The following is a 19,782-nucleotide window of genomic DNA, read 5'->3' as shown; positions in this document are numbered from 1 at the left end:
TATCCAGAATAAATAAGGGCTAAGAGTTACATAAATACAAACATAAATATAATTAAGATTATTTGAAATGCTTTGAAATTTTGCGCTGAATCGATTAGTGGAGAGGTCCTGGATCAACACTGGACTAGAAGAAAAAGTTATCTGGATTCCATTTATGGTTGTGTCACATAACTACTGTTATCCTGCACTGTAAGTGATCATCTAAATCCACACTGTATTTGGTTTCAGGTCATTTAGGTTCATAAATAGATGCAGACAGAAACTAAACAATACATCTGAGATTAAGTTTATTGGTCATTGTCCATCATTGTTTTTTTTGTTGCCTTAACGTAACTGCTGCTGTTACTATACACGAAATGTCGTGCTATTTATACGCCTTTCCACGAGATTGGGTTAATTGAAGACACATTGTACTTCTTCTACCAGGGGAGTTAAACATCTTGACATCTGCATCTTCACTTTAGATTCCTCGACACATACATCCAGCAGTTACACAAAATATATACAATTTCTCTATTTAGGTATATCCTCGTTTCTGAGAACACACTTGTACACAAAAGAAGTTTTCACACTACTCTTTTACACTTTACTTTAGTTAGTTTAGTTAGACATTAAAATAACATGATGGATACACATGACACATAATGTGATATATGTTCAAAAGCTTGCAGGAATTTCCCTCAGCATAAATGAAAGCAGTTTTTTTATGTACTGGGTACGTATATGTAGAAGGCATTGTTTAGGCACACGTTTTTTAAAATCATTTTTGTGTTACATATGGTAAATTAGGTTCAGGTTTACTTTAGAAACGTTTCACTGTATGTCAACAGTCTGTCATTCCCAAAGACTGGGTCGCAACCCACATGTGGGTCGCAGGATATTTTAATATGAGCTTCAAATAAAGTTACTGAATTTCTTCCATCGTCTTATATCTGAGAAATTATATCTGCAGTATACCTTTAAACCACATGAGGGAGCCTGAGTGTTTGTATTGTTCTGTTAATTGTAGTCTTTATAAATAAACTTGCCTTGCCTAACTGGGAACTCAGGAGTAACTCTATCCCAACAAGGAAGCTTAGGATGAGGCTTCCTTCCCTCCCCCGAAAACTACTTTCTGTCTGACGACTTGTAGTTTTAAAAGGTTCATTCTACCCAAAAACATATTTCTGTCCTAGTACTTAAAGTTTTAAAGGTTTGTTCCACTCAAATATTATTTTCTGAACAAGTTCTTATAGTTTTAAAAGTTTTACTCAAGCCAACTACTAATTTATATCTAACTACTTGTCTAATGAGTACATCAATTTCAACTTCCCCCTTTGACAGTATTACAGTTTAGCCTGCATCTTTTCTCGCGATGCATTTGAGCTCTAAGCTTCATTAGATAATGCAGTTCAGCTTTAAAACATTGCGCTTAAAGATTTCTTTATTTTCAGCAATGCTTTTGCAATCATTTAACATATTTAACATTTGTATATGTTTTCAATAACACATGCATGAAACAAAGTTGTGATTTTTCAAACGTATATCTCTTCAAAATGGCTGGTTCAAGATGTATAAGGTTATGTGGAAATTACCAGAGTGTGAATTGGGTCATGATGGTTTGTCACTTTTAAAAAGCTCTGGAAACACTGAATCGCCTCATGAACTCCTCAGGGGACAAGGCTCTGCATTAGGAATAGGTTGACAGCGATCCACTAAAGTTATAGCTTCTCCAACATCAGTGCCGTTGTAGGTCCCAGAGATGTACATCAACGTGGTCTCCCCATTTCTGTATTGGCGACTCAGACATGCAGTGAATGTCGGCCTTGTACTTATGAATCACCGTTTGGACTTTGCACTAATGGTTTGGGGGGACTGTGACCTTCAAAGGCATCAACTGGGTGGACTCCTTTGTCACAGTTTCTCCTCTTGAGAATGTCAATGTCACGTCAGCGCTGATCTCAATAGTTCCAGATGCGAGAATGGGGATTCCTCCTGCGAAGCTTGTGCTGGATCCGAACCTGGTGGAGGAGCTGTCTTTGTTCACCAAGATCTCAAACTTGGAGACTCTATACTCTTTGTTATTGTAGGGGTAGTGGCAGCAATGACTCTTGCTGGGGTTGTAGAAACCAGCATGACACCTGTGCTTGCAGACGTAGTCGACACGATTCTCATAGTCGTTGTAAATCGAAATAGATCCGTCGGGTAGAGAGCCACTCCATGTCACCCATTTCAGGTTTGGGCTACAATCAAACAAGGTGGAAGGCTGAGCCTGTCTCTTTTGTCTCGACATACGAGAAGACAGATGCAATCGAGGAGTTGGCATTGTTGTGTTGGAGGTGATGTCAGGCGTCCTGTCGCTTGGCACCCGTTCCAGTATGGGGACTGGGTAAAAGAAAGGGAATAAGGCACATACACAATGTGTAATGTCATTGGTAGGCTGTATGCTAATATTTGCTATTGAAATATCAAATGTGGATTACAATCATTTATTACAGTTGCAGAGCTCATTGTCTTTGGTTATTGTTTGACACATGCATTGTGATGCTTTCGTGATGAAAATATAAGAAGTCATGTTTGATTATTGTGACCATTTTGAACTGAAATGAAGACTATACTTTTAAATGCTTAGGCCTGTAGTTTAAAATTACATCTGCCATTCACTTCTCTCACGCATGCTCACTACTAATTTCCTTGCTGTCATTGTTTGATGCCGTCAATCATGATATCAGCTTTTCTGCATAGCTGGTCTCTTCTATCCAATTGTTAACCTATCCTATCCTTTAGCTGCTGTCTCTTTTTTAAATATGATTGTCTCTCTAACTTTAGTACATGTATGTTGCTGTTTGACACGCTCCTCTACCTCCCCATCACCGCCCAGTCTTAGAGGAACTATTAGCTTCATCAACTTCATCATTCCATCAGCCTCCTCAGCCACCATCACCACCAGTGACTCATGTTTACAATGTTTACTGAGGGAATACATCAAGAGAGAAGTAGAGTCATTTTCTCATAGACTTCTATACAACCAGAGGAGTCGCCCCCTGATGGACATTACATTACATTACATTAGAGAGAATGCAGCTTTAACACATGAAGCTTTGGCTTCATTGCATCTGGTAGCAGATAGTGTACAGCCTCTCAGTGAAACTAGCTAGTCAACAGGGTAATTTGTGTCATCAGTCTGATGTCATTAGCGTGAGCATTTTTATGTCATCATTTTCATCTTCACATCCTTTTATGAAAATTTGTCATCGTACGGCTAAAATACTTGTTAAGCAGGCCTTCCCAGTCTAAATTGAGGGAATAAGTAATGAACAAGTATACTTTTGTTCTTGATGAAGAAACTTCAAAGAAATACCATTTCCTTGCTGTGAGCCATCCTGAAGAGTGTCTGCAGACAGAGCCGGCAGGACCAGCAGAAACAACACCGACAGCTTCATCTGAAGACAAAATACAGTCCAAAACCATTTTTATTACATCATTAAAAACATTAAAAACAGCCATTCAGTATATAAGCAGTTTTTTTCCACACACTTTTCTTTGTTGCATAGCTGTGATGTGCTTCTTGTCTGTGCTTGTCTGAGATGTTTTTGTACCCTGCCTGTTTGGACTTGGCCGCCTCACATCTCCTTCACCTGCCAATAAGACTTTGAAAAACACTGAACTGATAATATCTGCCTTCTTTTATAAATAGCCCTAGTTACTTACTGCTACTTTTATGTTTGAAAAGCATGACCACTCGCTCGACTTGCCAGTCTTGACCATAGACCGTATAAAATGTGGACGTAGTCTCAGTGATGTCCCCAGACGGCAACCTCTGGTTCTGATTAGTGAAGCCAAAGCTTCATGTGTTAAAGCTGCATTCTCTCTAGTGTCCATCAGAGGGCGACTCCTCTGGTTGTATAGAAGTCTAGTCTAAAATGACTTTACTTCTCTCTTGATTTATTCCCTCAGTAAACATTGTAAACATGAGTTTATGGTCTCAATCTCTAGTTTACAGTCTTCTTCAATACAGCATGATGTTCATTTAGTACATTATGGAACATTTAGAGTCAAACAGACCATAAAGCAGGGACTACTCCACAGTCAGAAACAACGTTTGGACGGCAAGTGTTTTTGCGTTATATTGTCGATGGAGACATTTCCTAAAAAAAAGGTTGTTTGGACAGAATTTTTTTAATTATTATTTTAAATATCAACAGGTGTCAACAGGGCCTGAATCACTCGTTCTCAGGCCATCACATTGTTGTAGTGAGACGACAGAGCGAAGGTCAGACTATTCAGAGTTGTTGCTTTTGAGTCTTATCTTTCTGAGAAAAACAGAAAAATGCATAATGTTCTCAGCTTTTAGCATTAGCTTGATTTCTGAAACGTCATGTTATCAGTAAACCATTTTGTTTTTGTTGACAGTTTGAGCATTGATGACTTCTCAGGAGACCAGAGCCTCTGTCTGAAATGCACCCAGATGATCAACTCAGAGACAGCCAGGACAAGTAAAAGTTCACGTTTACTTACTTGGTCCAAAAACGTCAGGCCGAGGGGCAAAAGTCTGATGGGCAGGCAACGGCTCATGAAGGCAACGTCAACCAGGCTGAAGAGTCTGAGAATGAACCCGCTGCTGAGATGTTTCTATAGTGAAGACTTGCTGCCTCATGATTCCTGTCAGTACCTGCCAGTGAGGGGCCTGCTTTTGTCTGATTCATGTGCTCATGTTGAATCATGTTGGATCTCTGTTTTGCCCTCAGCTGTTTTCCCACCACAACATGTAAATTGCTGTAAGGTGTGCAAAACAGATGATCTTAGATACAAAAGATGTATTGCACTTAGTTACTGAGAATGTAACTGTTGAACGTTGAACCATCTGAGCTAATGAGTTTCAAGTACCTGTCAGCGATTGATTATGGTGATGTTTTATCGACGCATGCTAGTTCATCTTTGAAAAGGTTGGATTCAGTATATCTTGCTGCCGTCAAACGATTTGTGTCTATTTTGGGTTTCTGGACGTCATTGCAGTTTGTATGACAAAGTTGGTTCTTCCTCCCTATTAGCGATGCACCGATCTGACTTTCTCAGTCCCGATATCGACAGTGTCCTCGTACAACGGTTTGTATGATATCGTACAAAAAGTACGTAGATTCTAGATAAGAAGAGGACGTAGTCATAGTGACATCACACATTGGTTTATGGACTGATGGAGCTATCAGTAGCTGCAGCCCTTCGGTCATGCGGACAAATTATGTTCGTCATTCCAAGAACTGGAACCGTTTTTGGGGAAAGAACATTTTAAACTAGATTATTTAATAAGCATTGAAGATATTAAAAACAGAGTTGAGGATCATTTAAGCTGCTAATTCATTGGTTGATGCAATTTGCTGGTTTTGTTTTAAGTCTGTTTCTTTTATGTGAAGTTTTTATGTTGATATTAAGTTGCTCTTTCGTTTTTTAAAGTATGTTTCTTGTGCTTTTATGTGCGTAACTTTGATGATGTAGCGTCTCGGCCAGGACGCCCTCGGAAAAGAGATTTTAAATCTCAATTAGACTTTCCTGGATAAATAAATGTTAGATAAAAATATGTTAAAATAATCTATGAACAAGAATGAGATAGATCCTGTAAGTCAAATGTCCAGTCAGCCTTTTGGGGTTGAATCTTGGTCCCTAAATTCTATTGTTTTGTTCTTACAATGAACAATCTATGAAGATACTTAGTGGCATGAAGCTCCATACTTGGAAATCATTTCTACTTGTTTGTGAAGCTGTTATCAGGACACATTTACACTGATAGGCAGCAGAGGGCAGCAACAGACTGACCGAGGAATGAAGCTCGACAACCAGGTTCTTGTTCTAAAGCGTTGGATTCAGTCTTTTTTCACCGGCATTGTGTATGAATCCTTCATACATGTACGTGTGTGTAAATACATATCTAACTTTGAATAGTTTTCTTTACTTGTTGTAGGGTAGATTTTTGTTGTTAGTCTTTATGAATGATCATTTTAATTTAAATACCTTAATAAATATCAATGAATGATTCAATCATGGTGCTTTTATGTGAAGCATTGTTTTTTCACTGTTTAACATTCAAAACTAATTATTTATTTGCCAACATTTAATGTGAATAAATAAATTAGAGTTCAAACAAGCAATAAACAATCCCAGAATTAACAGAATTGAATGCAGGTTTTATGTTTAGTAAGCAGGTTATTGATTCATTATCGCACATTGAATGATATTGCACTAAAGCACAACATTCTTGGTTTGAATGTAACAAAAGTAAAAGCATGCGTGTGTCGGCCATGTTGGAGGGAACACAGTGAGGTTAACAGGACGCTCTGTTGGTCCGGTGAAGTGGTTTCATCCTGCAGCTTTACCGCAGCTCTCAATGGCACTTAACCAGAGATGAATAAAACATAGACTCCCATCTTTCTCTCTTTCCATCTATCTATATCTCCCTGTCTCTTTGTGTCACACACATTCAGTAAACACCTTCTAACACAACTGCTCTCTCTGTCTCTGTCTCTGTCTCTCTCTCTCTCTCTCTCTCTCTCTCTCTCTCTCTGTCTCTCTCTGTCTCTCTCTCTCTCTCTCTCTCTTTCTCTCTCTCTCTACCAAACTGTTTTCTGCTTCCTGCTGCTTCACTAAAGGGTTCCTTTATCAGCACGACGTGTTAATAATCTGAGCAGGATGAAGACCAACAGAGCAACAGTGATCATAAAACAACACATCAGTGGTGGAATTTACATTTACTCAAGTACTGTACACAAGTACAAAGTCAACATACATGTACTTTACTTGCTACTTTCTACTTCCCCTCCATTACAACTCAGAGGTAAATATTGTACTTTTTACTACATCTCAGAGGTTAAAATAAATGTTGTACTTGCATTTTTACAGGACCTTTACTTGAAGTGGAGTATTTTCAGTACAATCGGAATACTTCTACAAATCACTGATCAATTCAAAAAGGTTTTACTGGCATCAAAGATGGTCGAATGCCGCAGAGATCTGAGATGCAAGAATAAACACAAATAAATCGGGAACAACATCAATTTCGTAAGAAGGTGAAGAGGTCACAGGTCACGCTCCAGCAGAAGGTCGGAGGGAGGGAGGGAGGTTTAGGCGAGCCTGCACTTTGCTGAGCCCTTGAAGGTCCCGTCAGGCTTCATTTCGGCTGAGTGAGCTGTTCCGTTTCAGGGGCGGGCGGACGGACGGACGGACGCCTGCGCTCAGGGTGACAGCGATCGGGGCACACTGCTCATTAGAGGCAGCTCGACTACACGGCCGTGCCTCTTTTAATGAGGTACCGACAGTAACGAGGAGCTCGGTGCCTGAAGCTCACTGAGGTTAAGTTCGTATCTGACGCTCACACGCAGATATAAAGCACCACATGGTTCGTATGTTTGTATGTGTACGTGCTTCAAGCATGTCAAACGGATTAATGATATGATGCTCGGGGTCGTGCAATATGTGCAATGTGTGGTCTTAATGTGCTTCAGTACATGTTTCTTTGTTTGTCTGTTTCTTTTTTATTCACTCGTATGGAGGCAGCTGTAATGACAATATGTCGAGTCCAATAATAAAGTATATCATATTGTATTTTATGTCTTCAGCAATGTTGTATTATATTTCTGTTGTACTACTATAACATGACACTGTCACTTACAAGCTTGTCAAAATTATTGTAATTTTGTGTAAAAAAAACCCTCCAATAAAGTGCATACAAATAATTTGAATAACATTTAGAGTATTATAGTATATAACAATTATAGTATTATATTATAGTAATCATATTTAATGCTACTTTATTCTTTCTTTAGTCTTAACATTTTTGTTGTGACAATATTAGGAGTTTACTGCACACCTGATTTATTTATAGAGCCCAAAATCAAAAATTAAAGACACAAAAAAGACACGCAAAGACACAGAAAGTCACACAACAAAGTGCAACAGCTAGCTCTGAAATGAAAGCAGCTGCTGCAGATTCTTTGCAGCCGCTGTCGTCTGCCCGTCATCTTTAGTGAGGCTGTGCAAGTTGCACCGACTCAAAACTTCTTTCTGCAAAGTTTGTGCACGAAATTTTCAGAAAATTTGGACTATGACCCCGCTGCATGCATTTTTTCCAAGTGATATAATACAATGAATCCTCCTCTGTATAACAAGTGCATTATGTTTCCTGCAGTGCAGAGCTGAATCGGTTCCAGCGAGCGAGGTGCGGATTGCATTTGTGCCCGTGGTCACACGCCCGGCTGAGCACACGGGACGGTAAGCGCTCATTGTCATATCAGAGGAGCGAAGCTGCCGTGTTCGCCATGAAAAATGCATGGGCTTTATCTCGGAATCGCATTTGCATTCCGGAGCCTCATCCCACCTGGCATCTCACGGCAGCATGACGGCATGGGCCTCGCTGTGCGGCTGTGCGGCTGTGTGCGCGCGGCGACTGGAACTGGAGGGTCACAAGCACATTCCACTTATCAACCAATGAGTCCATTAGGTGCCGTTAGTCCTGTCTAAGTGAAGGAAAGATGAACTTTCCTTCCTTTGACGTTCTGTTTTTGTTCTACACAGAGCTCTGGATTGGTTAAAGGTAATCTCACATGGCCTCTGTCCGTTCAGCAGAACATTGGGAAGATCTGGAGATCGAGGTTGGATTAGAAATCAGTGGGAACTGCTAATGACTATAGCTTAATGTAAAGAAAGCTGGTTAAAGTTATATATAAATACTGTTACTCTCAAAGTCTAGCGAGCCTCCTCTTGCTGCTCCTTGGTCAAAGTATGTTACACTGAGGAACTGACTGAGAATGCTGTCCACTCTCACAGATGGAGCTTAATTAGCCAACTTAGTTTTGCTCATGTGACGTATTTGAGACAGTCTTTGGCAGGCGGAAACCTCCAGTTCTGCAGAGTGAAGCCAATGCTTCATGTCTTAAAGCTGCATTCTCTCTAGTGTCCACCAGGGGGCGACTCCTCTGGTTGTATAGAAGTCTAGTCTAAAATGACTCTACTTCTCTCTTGATTTATTCCCTCAGTAAACATTGTAAACGTGAGTTTATGGTCTTAATCTCTAGTTTACAGTCTTCTTCAATACAGCATGATGTTCATTTAGTACATTATGCTCCATTTAGAGTCAAACAGACCATAAAGCAGGGGATGATTTAGGGGCGGGGCTACACGCTGATTGACAGGTCGACACCAGAGACGTATACGGCGTCTTTAACACGGCGGAGGTTGCCACCTGGTCCAATCTGCTGCAACAAGAGTTAATTGAAAGTAATTATCTTGTCAACACAAAACAAGGAAGACGTACCATTTCGGGACATTAGTGCTTCATACATTTCAAGCAGATGGCTGAAACTAGCAGTGTTGTGGGTCGTGTCCTTTGCTGCTACCTCTCCCTGTCAGGCCCTCCTGTGTCTCCTGTGACTCGTCTTTCATGAAGGTAATGAATGCTGACCCACCGTCCCCTCCGGGCCTCGATCTGCCCACTGGTTCCCTGCGTTGCCCTCTGATTCATCCGCTCCCCTCACGCTGATGTTTGTGTCACTGGCTATGCTAATATCCTGAGCAATATGCTAATAAAGGCCCAATGAATATTCATTGGAATACATTCAGGATGACAGTTGGGGAGCTGAGACTCGATGTCATTGGAGGAAAAAAGGTAAGACTAAACTTTGTTACAGCTCTGCCCAAAGTTCCCCCTCAGGATGACTCACCAGGTGGCCTGGAGGTGGATAACGAGGTTGCTGGTTTGATTTCCGGAGAAAGTTGGCAGAAAGATGTGTTTCCTTCGACACTGGTTTCCAAACTTTTTGCCCTCTGACCATTAACAAGTCAACTCAAGACTCATCAAAGGTTTCATATTCATACCATCTGTAAGTAAATGGACTGTACTTGTGTAGTTCTCCGACCACTCAAAGCGCTTTAACACTACATGTTCATTCATCCATTCACACCATGCATCCGCTGATGGCTACCATGCAAGGTGCCACCTGCCCACCAGGACTCTAAATCACATTCATACTCATTCACAGATTGGGGCTAAGTGTCTTGCCCAAGGAGGCATCGCACGACAACGTTGATTTATTTGTCACGTAACTTAAGTGACGGTACTTCTGCGGTTACTTTGACCCAAACAACAATCTTTTTCCGAAACCTAACTAAGTGGTTTTGTTGCCCGAACTTAACTAACTATATCACAATCTATTTCTAAACCCAACTAAGTGGTTTCCTGTGAAGACGGACGTTTATTTTGAAAAGACTGTATGCATGTAGCGAGTTCAAATTTAAACGTGTTGCTGGACTTGAAAAATGTAATTAACTCTTCGTAAGATATCATACGAACCGTTGTGTGAGGATACATTGTGTTCAGGAAGTGTCAGTTGTTGCTTTGACCTTCAGTTTTCTGCACACTTTGTTAAAGTGATCTGACAATTAATTTCCTTTTTTTGTTTTTTTTTCACCTGGAACCTCATCTGCATATCTTAATAGCCTGACCTTAACTGTGACAAAGCTTTTAATTAACCTTCATTTATTCACAGGAAACTTTTTGGAACATGGTGGGAGCCTCCCACTACAGCCTGTCTGCTCCTGCTGGTCTGCATGGAGCTCCACCGCAGCAGCTGAAGGAGTGCCTTGCTAAAGGGCACAGTGATAGTGTTCACTTTCCACACGTTTCCCCAGCATTTCATATTTGGAATATATTGACCTCGACTGGAAACGGATATTACAAAAGTTTTTACTTTTCAAGGTATGTTTACTGTCATCAGCTCACAGTCCAAGAAGGGGAAAAGAAACCACTTTGCAGATCATATATATATATATATATATATATATATATATATATATATATATAAACCAGGTGTGGCCACTTAAGTATTTACAGTAAGTTCAACCTAGAAATACAGAATCCATAATCACATCAAAGACATACAAAACTAGAAGGGCACTCAGAGAGCACAAACATACTCTTGTTTTCGCTCTGTGATTCAAATCTACTCCAAAATCGAATAACTTCTTCTTTGGCTCACGCTACAGCCTTCTGCCAAGTTTCATGAAAATCGAGGCGGTGGTTTCTCTGCAATCCTGCTGACAAACAGACCAAAAAAATAACCTCCTTGGTCCTTATTGACCAAATCTAAGAGTAGAAGGAATCAACGGACACACAATTAACTTATCATTAGAAATCATGAGTAAACCCACAAAGAAAAGATAAGAAAAGCCTAAAGTTAATGGAATGTTTGACACCAGCGATGCACAAAGTACATTATAAGAAATGGTAAGCAAACTGTCAGAATCAGTAGGTTCCTTACATATAAGGAATTTGTCTTTGGTATTTTGGTGCATAACAATAAATATAACGAGATAAATAAAAAAATCATCATTTGCTCACAGCCCATAGAAACACACCAGCTGAGGAGGCGTCATGAGTTGAATTTATTTATTTGAAACGACTGGAGTGTCCTCACCTGCGCTCGTTACTCCTGCAGGTGCACACGATGACGTCTCTGCTTGTTGAGATGCTTTTTTTTAATCCTAATGAATAAATAAAATGCATCAGAGCAAAGTTCGGTTCGTTCTGTGAGATCGTTGCGTAACATGGCACCTCATCATCTGTGTTTTTACCACCTCCGTTTCTCTGAAACAAATGAACCTGAAGAGATTCTGTTTGGCGCAGAAAACGCCATCGTCCCGGCCTCTGGTATCCGAATGCGTCTCCAGCAGCGTTTTGGCGGGACGGAGACGGCTGCGATCGAGGACGGTCAGGTGCTCTCACGTCCAATAAAAGCCTCTTCGAACAGAGATGCTCTCCGCACGCTTCAGTGGAGACGAGCGAGAATATTCTTTGAAAAAGCCTTTTTTCTTTTTCTCAAAGTGGGGTCAGAGCGTCAGAGAGAGGACCAGAGCATCAAATAGAGATCTTTGTGATTCATTATTAATAATGCTGTTGGCACTGCACTAGGGGGGGATTTGTGATAATATGTTGTTCTGGCTTGGACGGAGAGAATTACACTACATGGTGATGCTTCTGTGATACTTCCAGTAAAATGACCATGAAGCTTCCCTTGTTGATCACTGACATTAAGACAATGTAGTCAGGTTTAAATGTAATTTTGTTGACATATTAGAGTCAAAGGTTTTTACAGAGGATATCTGTTTGTATCACTCCATAAATCAGTCGACAGCCATTAAAAAAAATCAATTTCCTCCATGTTTTTATTAATAAATGTAGTATAAATGAGTGTGTGAATGGTGTGTGAACAAGCCCCTCTGTAGAAAGCTTCAGCACACAGAGAGGAATGAAGGTGTGAAGTTTGGTGGATGTCAGAACTACTGAAGTGGAGATTTCTGGATCAGAGTGTGAGAAAAACTCCATTGATAGAAAAGCTCCTTTAAAGAGACGTTTAGTTAAAGTCCAGACATTTAGAAGAGTCTCCAGGTGAAGAGGGTCACAACATGAACTAGTAGATATCACCATCAAACTTCACCACTTCATCACTCACAGCAACACCAGTAGTTATTGTGTTACAAGTTTTATGAAATGTTATGTTTAAATATGCAAATTATGCATTATGTAATGGTAACTTTTGGTGAATTTAGGAGAAATCTACAAACAGACAAAGAAATAAAATAAATGTTTTCTTTCCACTAGTCTGAAAGAAGACGAGTTCTGGAGGCAACAGAGGGACAGAGGCACACCTGTGTGGGAGAGATCAGAACCGTGTTTTTGCGGTCGTCATACTTCATGATTACGTAGATTTCGCACAATTTGCTTTTGTGGGACATCTAAAAATTACACGTGCATTAATTTTTCTTAGGTTATAAATAAAATTACTTAGGTGTGAAGAGGACTGCAGGACATTGAATTTATCATTTGAAAAATTCATTGCTGATTTAAACAACTGGTTGAAAAAATATTTTTGAGGAAAACAATAAAATTAGATGGCCGTGAAACTTTATTTGGACTTGTTTAAAGTTAAGATGATGAAGAAACCTTTAATATTTTCTTCCACCAAATAATTTGAATGGCCATGAAGCTACAAGATACATTGACAAACAAATGGTGGGTGATTACTGAAAGACTCGTTATGTGGTTTAAACATTTGTTTTTCCTAAATTATTAAATGTCTTATTGAATGATTGCTCAAACACTTTGTATGTTTGTCTGGTTGCGCTTAATAAAATGAAGAAGTTGTTCGTTTTAGTGAAGAGAATCAGTATTTCTGTGGTGCTGTATCTTTAGTAATACCAAATGAATGTATAAAGAGTGAGCTTTAATATTAAATTATCTCAAGATTTGACAAGAACTCTACAAAAAAAACTCGTTGAACTGCTCTTAAGCCTGACCCGTCAGCTGAACGCCGACACAGCCGACAGCCTGAAGAGGTTTAAGAGTCTTTTTAAAATCACATTACACACCGTAAACCACTGGAGACAAAAATCAAACAGAGTAAGAACAGAAGCTCGTGTCTGAAGAGGAAAACAGGTCTTTTCCTGTGTTTTGTCTGAAGACCGGGGCCTGTTTGTGCAGCGATCGGGATCAGGATCGGGTTTGAATGGATCCTCTGCTGCCCGGCCCGGCCGATGACGCAAAGAGACGTCGCGGGTCGGTAACACGAGGATAACTCTGTATGTTTTATAAACATTGGGGTTTTTTGGTGGGAGGGCTAATTCGGCGGATCACCCTAACGCGGTATTTCTCCTCACCCCGTGGCGCTTTAAGGAGCTCCAGCTAAGCCTCGTGGCTCACCGCAACACCGAGGGCCTTCACGCCGCAGCCAGACGCCGTCCGGGAGTCTGACCTTTCACAGACAACCTGCAGGCCGATGAAAGGATAACAAAGCTGCCTCCCCTCTCAGGCTGGAATCCCTAGACTAAATAAGAGGTGAAACAGTAGACACCTGTAAGCTGACGGTCTGCTCTGACGTGCACACAGCTGGACGAGACACTCAAGACGGGTTCAGACGACATCTGCGGCCGCCGAGAGCCGCCGCATCGGTTTCTCCGATCTGGACTTCGGTAGCTTCCTGATATCGACTCCAAACCCGAGGCGTTAACCCTCCGAAACCCCGAAGCAGCTTCTGAGCGTCTTTTCTCTCCCGTCATACTTTACTCTCTGTGGAAACAGAACCGTGGTGACTAGAAGAAGAGAGAACTCAAACATGTCTGTAGTGCAGAAGAACACAGTTATGTCTATTGTACAAAAATTGGAAAACAATGAAATTAATACATCCAATATCCAAAGTGTCCACAAGTGTTACTAATGTTGTAAAAAATGTATTGAGGCTCCACATGTTGTAAGATATTTACATTTCTACAACCTCTACTTCCAGCCTCTCCTCTCCTCTCCCCTGTCCTCTCTCCTCTCCTCTCCTCTCTCCTCTCCCCTCCTCTCCTCTCTCCTCTCCCCTCCTTTCGACGAGGACGAAACAAAAAATGAAACACAATTAGTCTTCTCGTTTCTAAACGTAGACGGACAGGTTAGCGTCTCAGGGGAGAAACAGGTGGCTAACGCCTCATTCTGAACACACCTTTCGATTTTAGTGAAATATGTTTAATTCTACTCGTCTTAATTTAACATTTAACTCGATTTAAAAAATGTTACCAGCAGCAGTGAACCTCTTCATGGTGTCTGTGTAGCCGTCCATCGGTTAAAGACAAAATCAATGGGAAGAACCACAAACTATAAATGTGACAACCGGAATAATAAAGACGAATAAATTCACAGTTTCTGTCACCGTTTCACTGAGAATCCAACACGACTTTGCTCCCAATGATTTGCAGGGAACAAGTGAAGCTGTGATTCAGTTTGTCAGGACTGACTTCACTGAGTCTGAATGCTAGAAGCCAGAGAAGTCGTCTCTGCTGAAGTCACTTTTAATGAGCGCATTGTACTTTATGCTTCACGTCTCTCTGATTCATTGAAGAGCGTTGCGTGAATCTGCTCTGTTCATTCTGTCGTGTGCTTCACTATCAGTTTGAATGGGCCGCATTTCATCCATTTCTGAACTGATTGTGTGCATCTTGATGCAATTGTAATAATGTATGTATTAATTGCGTTTTGTCTTAAAGGAGGTGTTAAAAATCTACATTTGAGTAAATATTTTGCAGCCAAATCAAATAGTTTACAGGATATTTAACATACATTTAATACTTCTTTGTTGTATAAAGGCAATAAAGTAGTCCATGAAGGAAGGAACGTTTAGATTCCAGCAGTGATGGTCTTTGTGTGTTTGAAGGAGCCTGGCAGCTCGTCAGCTTCTGAATCTCTCTGATTGAAGTGAAGTCTCCTCAAAGAGTTTTATGGCTCCCCAGCGTCCGGGACTTCAGCCCTGCAGCGCCACAAATCAATGGAGAGTCTAGTGGTCTATCGAGCCGCAGTTTTTATCCTCGGCTATCTCTTCTGATGGATCAAGCACAAACGGTTGTTGCTGTAATTACGGGAGAGATCCCCGGTGCCTCCCTGCAGCAACAGACACATTTGACGGACAAAATATCGGTCTCATGTATGAGGAGAGTTTTCCTGAAACCAAATAATTACAGAGCATGTCCCACCGTCAAAACCACCAAACAAAATCAACTAAACCAACAGTTAGGTTTAGTCAACTAAACCAACAAAACCAACAGTTAGGTTTAGACAACAACACCAACAGTTAGGTTTAGACAACAAAACCAACAGTTAGGTTTATACAAATAAACCAACAGTTAGGTTTATACAAATAAACCAACAGTTAGGTTTAGACAACAAAACCAACAGTTAGGTTTATACAAATAGACCATTAGTTAGGTTTATACAAATAAACCATTAGTTAGGTTTAGACAACAAAACCAACAGTTAGGTTTATACAAATAAACCATTAGTTAGGTTTAGACAACAAAACCAGCAGTTAGGTTTAGACAACTAAACCAACAGTTAAGTTTAGGCAATAAAACCAACAGTTAAGTTTAGACAACTAAACCAACAGTTAGGTTTAGACAACTAAACCAACAGTTACGTTTATTCAACAAAACCAACAGTTAGGTTTAGACAACTAAACCAACAGTTAGGTTTATTCAACAAAACCAACAGTTAGGTTTATTCAACTAAACCAACAGTTAGGTTTAGACAACTAAACCAACAGTTAGGTTTAGACAACAAAACCAACAGTTAGGTTTAGACAACTAAACCAACAGTTAGGTTTATACAACTAAACCAACAGTTAGGTTTATTCAACTAAACCAACAGTTAGGTTAGGTACGTTTTTATTTGTTTGAATAATAGTATAGAACCACTAATAATTCAAACTTTACATTTCCAACTGTTTCATGATACGTCGGGTTGCTCGGTTGTATAAATGTTTCAGTGATCCTTCAGCTTGTTGTGCTGGCGCTGCGGCTGTAAACAGACTTACTGTGGAAAGCCCGGAGGGAGGTGGAAACATCCCGTCGGCCCGCTGGCGGCCGTGTTCTGGTTGATGTTCTGACTGAGAGAACAAGAGCTCAGATCAGTCAGAGCGAGGCGGTGCGTTGAACACGGGGCTCGTCAGGAATGCGAGCGATACACGAGGAGGAAGGACCGGCATCTGGTGGGTATCATGACGACGTGTCACATTAAGGATTCCGCGGCTCCTCGGTGCCAGTCGGGCTGACGAAGCGGAGCGGAAACAAACGCTGGAGGATGCAGAACCTCGTCTGCTTGAGAGGAAAGAGGAAGCAAAGCAGAAAGGAAAGGAGACTAAAGAGGACCCTGGTGCTGCTGAAACTGACCTCCAACGGTTCAGCCGGGCGAATAAATTAGGCCCGGTTCCGCTCTGACTGATGGATTCAGTTTTGATCCAAACCCTGTAGAGTTTAAACCCAGACTTTATTCAAGTCTGAGCTTTTTCAAGGCAAATTCAGCAGCTGACCTTTTTCATTTTAACAGCTTCTCACAGTTAACAGAGCAGTACTTCAGCCCAGTATCACGAAGTTCGTGAAATAATCACGAAATGTAATCTACTGGTTTCGTGTACAGGGACACAACGGGGAAAACGACGAAAATAATAGCAATGGAAAATCAATTAAGACACAAATGAAATGCATCTACACCTAACTGTTGGTGGGTTAGATTTGATTTTAACATAATGTCATCCGAAAAAGAAAAAAGTTGAAGTACACAAAAAAGACATTTAATGTCCCCGTCCACAAAACCAATAGATTGCATTTCGTGACCTTTTCACAAACTGCCGTGAGTGTCACAACTTCAGCCAGGCTTTAGTTTTTCATTTGTCTGTCTCCTGTTTTGCCACACTAACTCTCATGTCATTTCAGAATCTGCCACTCCCCCCCGCTCTGCACTAATTGCTGATTTCATTTCACCTGGCCTGCCCCACCTCCATACTCACCTGCTCCTCATCAGCCATCAGCCCCTCAGTGTATATGTACCGGCCCATTTCCCTCAGTTCTCTGCCAGATTGTCTAGTGTGTTTCCCTTGCTATCCAGCAACCTGTCATTCTGATTCTGATCCTGATTATTTGTTTGTTGACCTGCCTTTTTGGACTTTGGACCTTCCCTTTTGCCTGCTCCCACTGGATTTGTTTGCCACGCGGGTTACTACCTGGTTTGACATCTGCAGGTTATTAAACCCGGTTTCTACACCTGAACTGTTTTCTGTGTCGTGCTATTGGGTTCTTGTCTGTCGTTTTGTGATACCTGACAGTGAGACTGTTGAGTCTTTAGTTAAGTATGGCAAATGTGATCTTTTATTAATAAACCAAAGCTGTTTCCTGTGAAGGTGGAACTTTATTTTGAAAAGACCATATCCATGTAACGAGCTGAATTTCACACGTGTTGCTGGACTTTCAGAGGGAAACGCACAAAAAACTGAGCAGTAACTTTTTGTAAGACATATAAACTGTTGTATGAGGACACGTTGTCCAGATACATCATTCAAAATTTAAGAAGTCCATGTTTTTTGTGCCTTGCAGCTAGTTCTTCTTGTCGGTATTAATATTGAGCTTCTTACTTCACTGCTGGACAGAAGTTGTTTTTTTGAAGTATGCTGAAAACTGTCAACCTTTTTTTCTACTAAAGACTCCCCTTCACTTTCTTTTGGAGAAGAGAGTGATTCATTAAGAAGCTGTTGTCGCTCCTCGCTTGTCCGACTGACAGTGAATGCATCGTCTGTGCTGACCTGTTATCTGACCTTGCCAGGTGTAGACAGTCCTCACTGTAAGCTAAGCCATCGGCCCGATGTGGGAATCAATGCTAAGTGGATGACTTACACTGACACCCTGTTTGTCTCATTGAGCGATGTCATTGGACGGGCAGAGAGGAGGAGGAGGAGGAGGAGGGTGATGAAGAGAACACAGAGCTGCTGATTCATCTGTATATCCATTTATCACTTACGCAAACCACAGCCTCCCGAACGAACGGTCCTGATTTCATTATTTGAGATGAAAAGTTTGAAATCAGAAACCAAAATCATATCACACCCCAAAATGACACTTCATATTAGGATATCATGTGTTGAGAATATGAATTTACTCAAATATGAAAAGGGATAAGAATGCTTGGATTAATAAAAACAATGTCTCTGGTTCTGCTGCGTTGATTTTTGATACTTTTTAAAATAAATAAAAGTGTTCATCATGAGTGTGACGTGTCACAGGAGGTGGATTTCTCTTCTAGCAGCTGGGGAGCCACGGCTGCTCTTCGTCCGATGTTGTCTGTTCCAGACTTCTTTCAGGTGAACTCTCTCCAGCAGTGAAGCCGACTCTTATCTTCTCGCTGAGATCTCATTGAAGTCGCTGCGTTCAAACGTGTCGGTGAAGTTCTGCCGTTTCGACCTCAACAAAATATCCACGTTCTGCAGCTCGGTGTGGGAGCGGCTGGAAAAAAAGAAAGAAGAGGAGAAATAACCTCTAACGTCTCCTCTCATTAATATTACACGCTCCTGTCGGTACAATACGGTGGAATCTCAGCCTGCTTCCTTTAAATAATTCACTCAGTAAAATCTTTTCTTTCTCGGCCTCCCTTTAAACTTTTCTTCTTTTTTTTTTTCCGGGTGCTGCTCAAAGTGGAGGCGATAGAGGAGACGGAGGGACTCGTTTCACTGATTCAGAGTTTGTCCAGTCGGAGGTGTCTTCTTAACTGCGGACACAGAACGAGAGGCCGGAGAGTCTGACGTGAAATATCCCACAGTTCAAACTCAAACTCCTCACTTTACAATGCTTAAGCTGCTACAGAGACCTGAGGTTTGATTCCCAACAGCAGGAACCTCCAGCGTTTCATTACCACAGATACAGCTGGGAAGCCAGTGTATCTGTCTCTAGTAATGTGTACTGCTCTGTTGTGCACACGGCGGAGGATCGTTTCAAACCTTTGTGATTAGGTTCCAATCACTTCAGAGCGTAGTAAAATCCAAATGTCAAAATCTATATCTAGCTCATGATATATGACGATAAGACATTCAGAACTTCATCTGAAGACCTGAAGCTTTGACTACGGTTAAAAAAAAGACCTTTGAGCCCTGATTTTTGGCCTACTTTAGCCTTTTCTGCTGTGACCGTCTACATCTAAAGCTATCAAAGCCTCAATGACGCCACTGATTATGAATGATGATGATGAGCTACAACATGTTGAATCTCCCTTTGAGGCTCAAGAAAGTGCAGAAAGCTTTGGGATCCCGGATCAGATCTTCTGACCATGTTTCTCTGGCCTGAAGGAGGAGAGCTGCTGGAGGTGACGGATGACGAAGAAGAAGTGAAGGAGAAGAATCTAGAGCTAAAATGTTCATCAAACGTTAAAAACGATCAGTGTAGTCAAACGTATCTTTAGTTTTTACCACTGAA

The 19,782-nt window shown here is 41.0% G+C and overlaps 1 pseudogene; it reads right to left on the bottom strand.

The window, feature by feature from the left end:
• Positions 1 to 1,406: 1,406 nt before the first annotated feature.
• Positions 1,407 to 4,568, bottom strand: LOC137867434 (natterin-3-like; annotated as a pseudogene).
• Between the last annotated feature and the right edge of the window lie 15,214 nt (positions 4,569 to 19,782).

This window comes from Cebidichthys violaceus, unplaced genomic scaffold, assembly GCF_023349555.1.
Source record: "Cebidichthys violaceus isolate CVI_PGR_0920_01 unplaced genomic scaffold, fCebVio1.0.p SCAF_9, whole genome shotgun sequence".
Taxonomy (NCBI): domain Eukaryota; kingdom Metazoa; phylum Chordata; class Actinopteri; order Perciformes; family Stichaeidae; genus Cebidichthys; species Cebidichthys violaceus.
The sequence above is the reverse complement of the archived record's forward strand: the minus strand, read 5'-3'. Positions and strand labels throughout refer to the sequence as shown.